The 8,356-nt window shown below is 39.1% G+C and overlaps 1 pseudogene; it reads right to left on the minus strand.

The window, feature by feature from the left end:
• Positions 1-7,302: 7,302 nt before the first annotated feature.
• LOC148692951 (uncharacterized) lies at positions 7,303-8,135 on the minus strand (annotated as a pseudogene).
• Positions 8,136-8,356: the final 221 nt, after the last annotated feature.

Here is an 8,356-nt window from a genome sequence, read left to right on the forward strand (position 1 = left end):
GAATGCTACTACTTAGACGCGAGAACCAGTGATACCATATGCTCATACCAAGTTCAAACTCCACAAATTGAAATACACAACACTCAAGATAGAAGTCAAGGGTTGTAACGGGGCTTGGGGTATGTGGATAACAAAGAAGGGATATGGAAAACAAAGGTTTTTAAAGAAATAGTGAGCAAAGCATTTGAATCAACTTAGAATTCACTTTTGAATGAAAACTCAACTTTTGAACAAAAAGGGAGAATTTAGACAATTTACGCCCAGAATTGGTGTTTTGGAACCTTTCTTCAATCACTTATTCTTTCATTTTTTTTTTTAAGCTCTTTTTTCTTTCTTTCTTTCTTTTCTCTTTTTTTTTTTTTTCTTTTCTTTTTCTTTTCTTTTGAATCTCAAAACATAAACACTTAAACATTCTCTCCCCCACACTTATTTTCTTTCATAATGTAACTCAAAAGGAATTCAATTAAGTCATGCTCACTATCTTTTAAGAACAAGGGTGGGGATTGTCCTAAACTAGGCTAGGTGAGGAAAATGTGGGTAAACAAAGAATAAAGGCTAAACAAGGCTCAACGGGGTTAAAACTTACAACATATACGAAGTATGGGAAGTAAGGCTATTTGGCTATGGTGGTGGTCACTACACAACTTCTTCTTGAATATGTGTTATGCAAATCAATAACATGCTTTGAATGAAATGGGCATGAGTTCTAGCATTTAGTTCTATCATGATACAATTGCATTCTAAGTAGCAACCAAGCAAGGAATAATGAGATCATGCAACAACTTTATAAAATAAAGAATCACATAAAATAACTCTCCAAAGAAAGTAATGGCTCGAGTCTCACAGGGATGTAGCGTTTGTTTGAGTTTCTTCCTTCAAGCATGTTACAAAAATGAATTTTTCTTTTATGATTGCATGTGAAGTCATACATTATAACCATAACCAAGCATATACCAAGAGTAAATCAAACTTTTCTCTATGTTTATAACTCTTTCTAACCGTCATGCAATTATAAACCAAATCCTTATCATTGTGTTGGAAGGTACCCTAAGACACAAACACACAAAAACGACTTTTAAAACAACTCTTTTTGGGTTTTTCAAAACAATTTTTCAAATTTTTATGGGATTTTCGAATTATAAAACAAAACACACTAAAACACTCTAAAACAACTTAAAAACACCTTAAAACAGCAAGGAACAACATTAGAAGTTATGGTGGATAAAACCCTACGAATTTGCATCAAAACACTTTAGTTACCCCCCCCCCCACACTTAAATCAAACATTGTCCTCAATGTTTTAAGCATAGATTCACACAAAACATAAGTAAACACACAAAAAGCAACTAAACATATTAAACATGGCATAATGTAATTAACAAAGAGAAGAGTTTAGGGACGCAAATCTGGTTATGGAGTGTAAATTCCCTCTTCTCCTTGGTGATTGCATTGAGGCTTTGATCTTTGTGATTCCACAGGCTTACTCTTGAACTGGTTTCTGCCCATCGTTGATTTTCCTTTGTGCTACTTCTTGAACTGGGCAGCAGGATGGTTCTTTTGGTTTCCCCCGAAGGTCTGAGCTTCCTCCTATTATCTGTTTCTTTGTTCAATCTTTGCAGGAGTGGTCCCTTCTCTGGAAGTGTAACAACCGTTGAAGATGACTACTCGAGAGCAACGCTAGGTAAGCAATCAGGAATAGATTCCAGGCAGTTGGCTCCAGATCGGTAGACTGACTCCAAGTGCCGGGTGATTGCTTCTTTTACTTTGCCATGCAAGTAAGAACAAGGACAAAGAAAAAGACAGGGAAAGAGCATGATATGAGATATTTTTGCTTTTGACCTTGATGATATGAGATACCTTTGCTTTGAAGAAGCGGTGAATGAATCAGCACATGCTTCAATCCGCCGTTTCCTCCTGGGTCATATGTACTCCAGGCATCTGGTATCATCTTTGGGGAAGAAGAAAGAATTGAGTATTTCGAAAGGCTTTGCTGGGAGTGCGCCCTCAGAGGTGAGAGAGAGTTGGGCATTTTCTTCAGGTTTGCCCTGCCATAAAAGACGAAGGTCGACATATATAGAGATAATATCAAGTGGTGGTACCTTTTACCCTTGTCGACAAACGTTTTGATCCCGCAAATCCGGCTTTTTGAAATAGTGGCGCCTCTTCGATCTTTGAATACGCCTCTTCGATTTCTGAGCAGGCGCCCCTTCGATTTCTGAACGACGCCCCTTCGCTTTCTGAACGACACGTGGTAGTGCAGATGCGGCTCCTTTTGACAAAGCTGCACACGTCTTCTGAAAAGCAGAGAAAGCGTCGCCGAACTTTGCGCTTTGTCGGCTAAAGATGTGTAGTTGCGATGATGGCCTCCACGTGTTTTCAGCTTTGTCAGAAATCTTTTGACAAAGTTGAACGCATCTTCTGAAAAGCAGAGAACGCGTCACCTAAATTACGCCGGAAATTCCGGCTTTTCGAATTGGTGGACGCGTCGCCTTGGCTTCTTATAGAGCTATCGATCACCACAACAAACACACTCTGAAGAATTCCCATTCTTGAAAATCGACTTCGGCCCTTTGAGAATTAACTTCATCCACCCCATCTCTTTGAACACTTTTGAAAAATGGCAAACCCATCGAACCTTAGCTTAGAATTGAGTCTCAGCAGTGATACGGCCGCGCCGCGTCAAGGTAACGTATGGCGCCCTTCTTTCTTATCTTCTAACGGTCCTCTCACAGGTGAAGACTCCGTGATGCAGGACGCCACAACAGCTACAATAGTAGCTAGGAACCTCCTCACTCCAAAAGATAGTAGGCTGCTGTCAGGACGGTCCGATGAGTTGGCCGTTCAAGAGTCCCTCGCACTTAGTGTTCAGTGTGCGAGTTCTGTATCCAACATGGGCCAACGCCTGCTTGCCCGCTCCCGTCAGGTGGAATCATTGATGGCAGAGGTGGAAAGTCTTAAACAGGAGATCAAACTGCTTAAGCATGAGAATAGAAGTTTGCACGTGCTTGCCAACAACTATTCGACGGGCATGAAGAGGAAGCTTGATGAACTGCAAGAGTCTGAAGGTCGGATTCAAAGTGACCGTCAAAGGTTTTCGTCTTTCCTCCAGAGGCACCTTTTTCCTGGATCATCCAGCGTTTGGCCAAGTATTGAGGCTTCGAATGCTCTATCTTCGATGCCTCTATCTCCGATGCCTTCCGCTCCTATGTCTTCTGCCCCGATGCCTTCCGTCTCGATGCCTTCCGCTTCAAGAGTTTTGCCACGTAGTGGGTCTTTAAGTAAACAACCTTTGTGAAGCCTCGCCACTTTTATTATTATTATTATTTTTTTTTTTTTTTTTTTTTTAACATAAATAAAATCAAACGGCATGGAATTGGTCCTTGAATGGAAGGTGATACTTGAAGTGAACCGGCATTGGTTTGAATTCTAATGTAGGTGCCTGATTCATAAAAAACAACAAGTTAGTATAAAATGTAATGGAATTTGAAAAAAATGACTTACTTGTTTTGTCTGACAAGAACTCAATGACAAACACCACTCCTTTGAAAGTTTCAGGGATATTGGACTTGGCCAGATTGCATGTGATGGTTATGACTTGTCCAATGTCATCAAATTCAACTTCTTTGGGCATTGTTGTCTCAAGTATATCCCCTTTGATGAATTCATGAAATTCCCTACTTTGCACCTTTGGAAGGTCTTCCAAGATGTATTTTTCACTTTCTTCTTCCTTGGAATTCATGAACCTGCAAGGAATAGGGATATTAGGTGGAATGGGGTTAGAACTAATTGGAACAACCTTACTTGAATTAGATGGCGTAGGAGCAATAAGTGCTTCCGGCAAAGGTGCTTCAAATCCTCCCTTCGGATTTACAATGGTTGAACTAGGGAGTTTGCCTTGGTCGCAAAATTGTCCTACGAACTCCGCTATCTGCCCAATTTGCTTTTCCAAGTGATCCAACCTTTTGTCTTCTTGTCGAGCCTCATTGTCTTGATTTTGTGAGCCCTGCACCAAACAAATTAATTCGTTAAGCTTTTGATTATAATCTATTGACAAACTTAAATTTGGTTGGGCATATTGAATATGAGGTTGTGGTGGCTGCCAATATCCTCCTTGTTGAGCATTTTGAGGTTCCCACCACATAGAGTTTGAATGATCACTCCAATCCGAATTGTAAGTATTGGAAAACACGTTATTCCTTGATTGAAGATTAGATATATCAACTCTTTGCATTTGGGACCTTTCCATGAGCTGTGACAAAAGAGAAGCGTTATCAAGTGCCATGTTGTTCTTAACAAACAAAACACAAATAAAAACTAAATCTAAAAGACAATACAGAAACAAACAATCCAAGGGATTAGCAAATTTTCTAATCCCCGGCAACGGCGCCAAAATTTGATGCGTGATTTATACGCACACAAATTAAACCCTCTTTTCGTCAAATTATAGTATATGTATAAGTAGGGATCGTTCTGGACCGGGGATTAGGAGGGATTGTTAATCACTTGGATTTGACTTAAAAACGTAAAAACGTAATAATAAACACTAAACTAGACTCAAAGAATGTAAAACTAAACTTTAAAACACTAAGACAAACCAAAGACTCAAAATGCTTTTAAAAACACAAACTAAAATGATTTCTAACTAAATTGACATTAAAGTAAAGGGGGATTTAAGTTTATACGAAATTAAATTAAATGAACAAATTAAAACAGAATGTAAATATGAAATTGATGAAATAGAATGGATGAATGCTAGCTAAGGGGGTCATCTCCACATATGTTACACTTGCATAATAAAAAGATTTCCAATTACATTTCAATAAATTATGAATTCTCATCACCCCAAGTTAATTAGGTCCGCTTAAATTAACCGTCAAGTTTTCCTTAAGTTAATGAATTGGATGGGTTAGCGCAACGCAATTCACTACATTCTCCAAAAGTCCTTTACGTGAACAGCACAATAAAGATACAATCAAAGATCATTAAGCATTATGAAAACTATAAGTGTTGACGAGGCATTCGTTACTATGATGAGCATGAAACTCGTGCCAAGAATTCATTTAACGCGATTGTTTATAAGCAACCTCCACTACTTATGAATATAAGTTCATAATGATTAGGTGAAACTCACTTATATTCTAGCGTCATATTCATGCATGAAAATTAAGCGTGCACTCTCAATAAACATACATAAATAAGTTATCAATCAAACGGTTAAACAAATTGAATCCACAACTTATGAAACGCAATTAGAAGTAATCAAATCAAAATGCAAGCATAAACATTTATTTCGAATCCCCCCCTAGCCAAGGGGGGTTTAGTTCCTCATGGTACAAAACAAAGAGAATCAAAGAAACACCTAAACATTCCAACAACTCAAACTTGAATTGTATGAACCTTTAGGCCCTCTTCTCTTCCATTCCTCATTCGTACAAAACAAAGAGTATTGAAATTAAACATTGAAATCAAAGAAACACCTAAACATTCCAACAACTCAAACTTGAATTGTATGAACGTTTAGGCCCTCTTCTCTTCCTCTTCGTTGTAGCATAAGGTCTAGGGATAGTTGGTTGGGGGGATGGAAGTGTGGAATGGAGTGGGGAGTGATGGAAATGGAAGATGGTTTTTGGATTCTAAGGGAGACTCACGGCTAAGAGAGAAAGGGATGTGTTTGTGGTGTGTTGTGTATGAAATGAGATCTCCATGAATGAATGCATGCAAGGGTATTTATAGGAGTAGTGGAGGGAACATATGGCTATGTCATTTGTAGGTGAAGTAGGTGGATGTTGTAGGTGAAGTAGGTGGATGTTGTAGGTGAAGTAGGTGAAGTAGGTGGATGTTGTAGGTGAAGTAGGTGGATGTTGTAGGTGAAGTAGGTTGTGAAAACATGTGAATGCATGTGTTGATGAATGATAAGTGGTTATGATAAGTGATATGATATGTGATGAGTGATATGTGGTGTGTGATAAGTGATATGTGATAAGTGATTGAGTGTATGATATGATAAGTGGTGAATGATATGTGATAAGTGATATGTGGTGTATGATAAGTGGTAAGTGATATGTGGTGTGTGATAAGTGGGAGTGTGGAATGTTGGAATGTTATGCACGGCTAAGCATAAAGGAAAGGTTTAAATGTCCTAAAACTAAAGGGAACAAGGTTCCAACACTTTGGTCTTCAATTAGGTCTTCAATTTCGTCCAACACTTTGGCTTCAAGCATAAGCTATCCGTCCTTAGCCCAAAAGTGCTCCAAAAGTCTCCAAAATGCATCTTTTTGCTCCTTTAGCCCTTTGGACCTACAAACACACGAAAATAGCTTAAAGTACTAAAATAACTAAAGAAACATAACGTAAATGTACGAGAACAAGCCATTTAAGTCGCATAAATATGCTCCTATCAGGAGGATACTAGCATCTTCCTCCTATATAACTCATCTTCTTTCTCAATCATCCTTGGTGTTGAAACTTAGAGGCCTCCAACCTTGTGGCTTTTGGAGAATCCATTCAAGCATCCAAATCCAAGAATCCAAGGAGGCAACATGATAAAGATTAACGCTATGAAGTTCAACTCAAGAAGAGGAGTGAAGACCCTCTAATAAGTGATTAGCCTTGCTTATGCAAAGAAGAACTTTAAATGTATAAAGAAGTCTCAACTCTTTCTCTTTGAATTTGAATTGAGCCTTGGTTCACAACTTTGAATTTAATGGGTAAAATTTTATTTTTGAGTGCATATGCTTTAACTTTCGCCATTTAATTCTTAAATGTTATATGTATGTTGCTCAAGTAAACTTAGTTATACAAAATTTCCTTCACCACACTCACTGCATACGACTATTTGGCTAGGTGTGAGCTAAAAATATTAACCTCTCAAAAAGTCGCTGATATTGTTCCTTATTGGTTGGTATTTGATCTTCATGCTCACACAACTTGTGATTCATCTATATTGGTGTGTCAACAAGTTTAAAAGCAAACATGTCAGTTTTTGTCAACAAATCCATTAAACACTCAGATAAGAAGTGAGAGATCTTTGGTTCAATTCTCGCAAAAAATGAATTTGATATTTCTAACACATGATAAGATTTAGCTTACTACTCCATTCAATATCATTTGTTAAAAAAAATGAAGTGAAAATTTTGATCTTCAAGTCATCGGGTGGTAAAAATTCTCTTTTGGCCTTCATGCCGGCTTTATATTCTTCATTTTTCAATCATTCCAAAAATATTACATTCTTCACTACCACTTAGTATTCCGAATATTCAGCCACGTGTCACAACCATCCAATCAAATCTCGCTGGCGGAATAACATCTGTTAACAAAAACGACGTCTCCAATTTCTCTATGTATAACCAATTCTGAATTCGCACAATGCCACATAATCGTTAGCGGATGAAAATGACATGATATTCCAAAATACGACATTCATCACGATTCTCTCCAGGAAGCACTCCTCCAAAATGCTGCACCGTGAAATCAGTCCGACATCTCCTTCTCCAACAAATCAGTGGCCTCCGTTTCGGCATCCGACATCTCCTTCTCCAACAAATCAGTGGCCTCCGTTTCGGCATCGCTCTTCTTCTCTCCGTCGTTGTCGGTACAGCTGTTTGCTCTTTTTTCGTCGACATCGTCGCCACCGACCGCGAGTCGTTTGCTCTTCTGAACCGCGCACCACCGCTTCTTCGTATGGGCTCAGGCCTTTATGCACAGCCCTTTCGGGACCTTATACACTGTCAATTATCCACTTGGCTGCTGTGCCGCCGGCGACTTCTCTGACTCGTTGCTTCTCCCGAGGCGGCGGTCGAGTTAACATTGGCGATTGAAACAGAGGGTCCCGGGTCATTGCGAGTGAAAAACACACGTCAAAACAGAGACTGGAACGATTAGGAAAGAAAATTGTTGGAATTAGGGATCAATGAAGAATTGGAATTTGGGGTGGTAGAGATCGGGATCTTTGTGGATTCATGGTGCTTCTGCTTCATGGGGAAAATCTTTCCCACAAAGCTACAGAATCCAGACCCAAAATGATAAAGAGAGAGAAAGAGAGAGAGAAATGAAGGGGATTGGGTAGCGAAAGTTTCAGAAGAAAAATGGAAAGGTGGTGGAGAGAATAGATATGGCTTTGGTTTGGGTTAGAAGATATGAAGGATAAGAAAACTGAAAGGGATATCCGTGGAATGCGCGGCAGCCACCAGAACTGCTCCACGCGGACACAATGAGTTAAGCTGATCGAGAGTGGAAACGGAGATAGATGGGACATTAGACTAACAGCCTTTAACGAGTTTTTTTTTCTTTTTTAAAAATAAGGACATATAGTGGCCAGCCATTGTTATCCACCTCTTTTAGGTGCCGGGCAAATTCA

Source organism: Pyrus communis, chromosome 11 (genome assembly GCF_041283825.1).
Source record: "Pyrus communis isolate YQ-2024b chromosome 11, ASM4128382v1, whole genome shotgun sequence".
NCBI lineage: Eukaryota > Viridiplantae > Streptophyta > Magnoliopsida > Rosales > Rosaceae > Pyrus > Pyrus communis.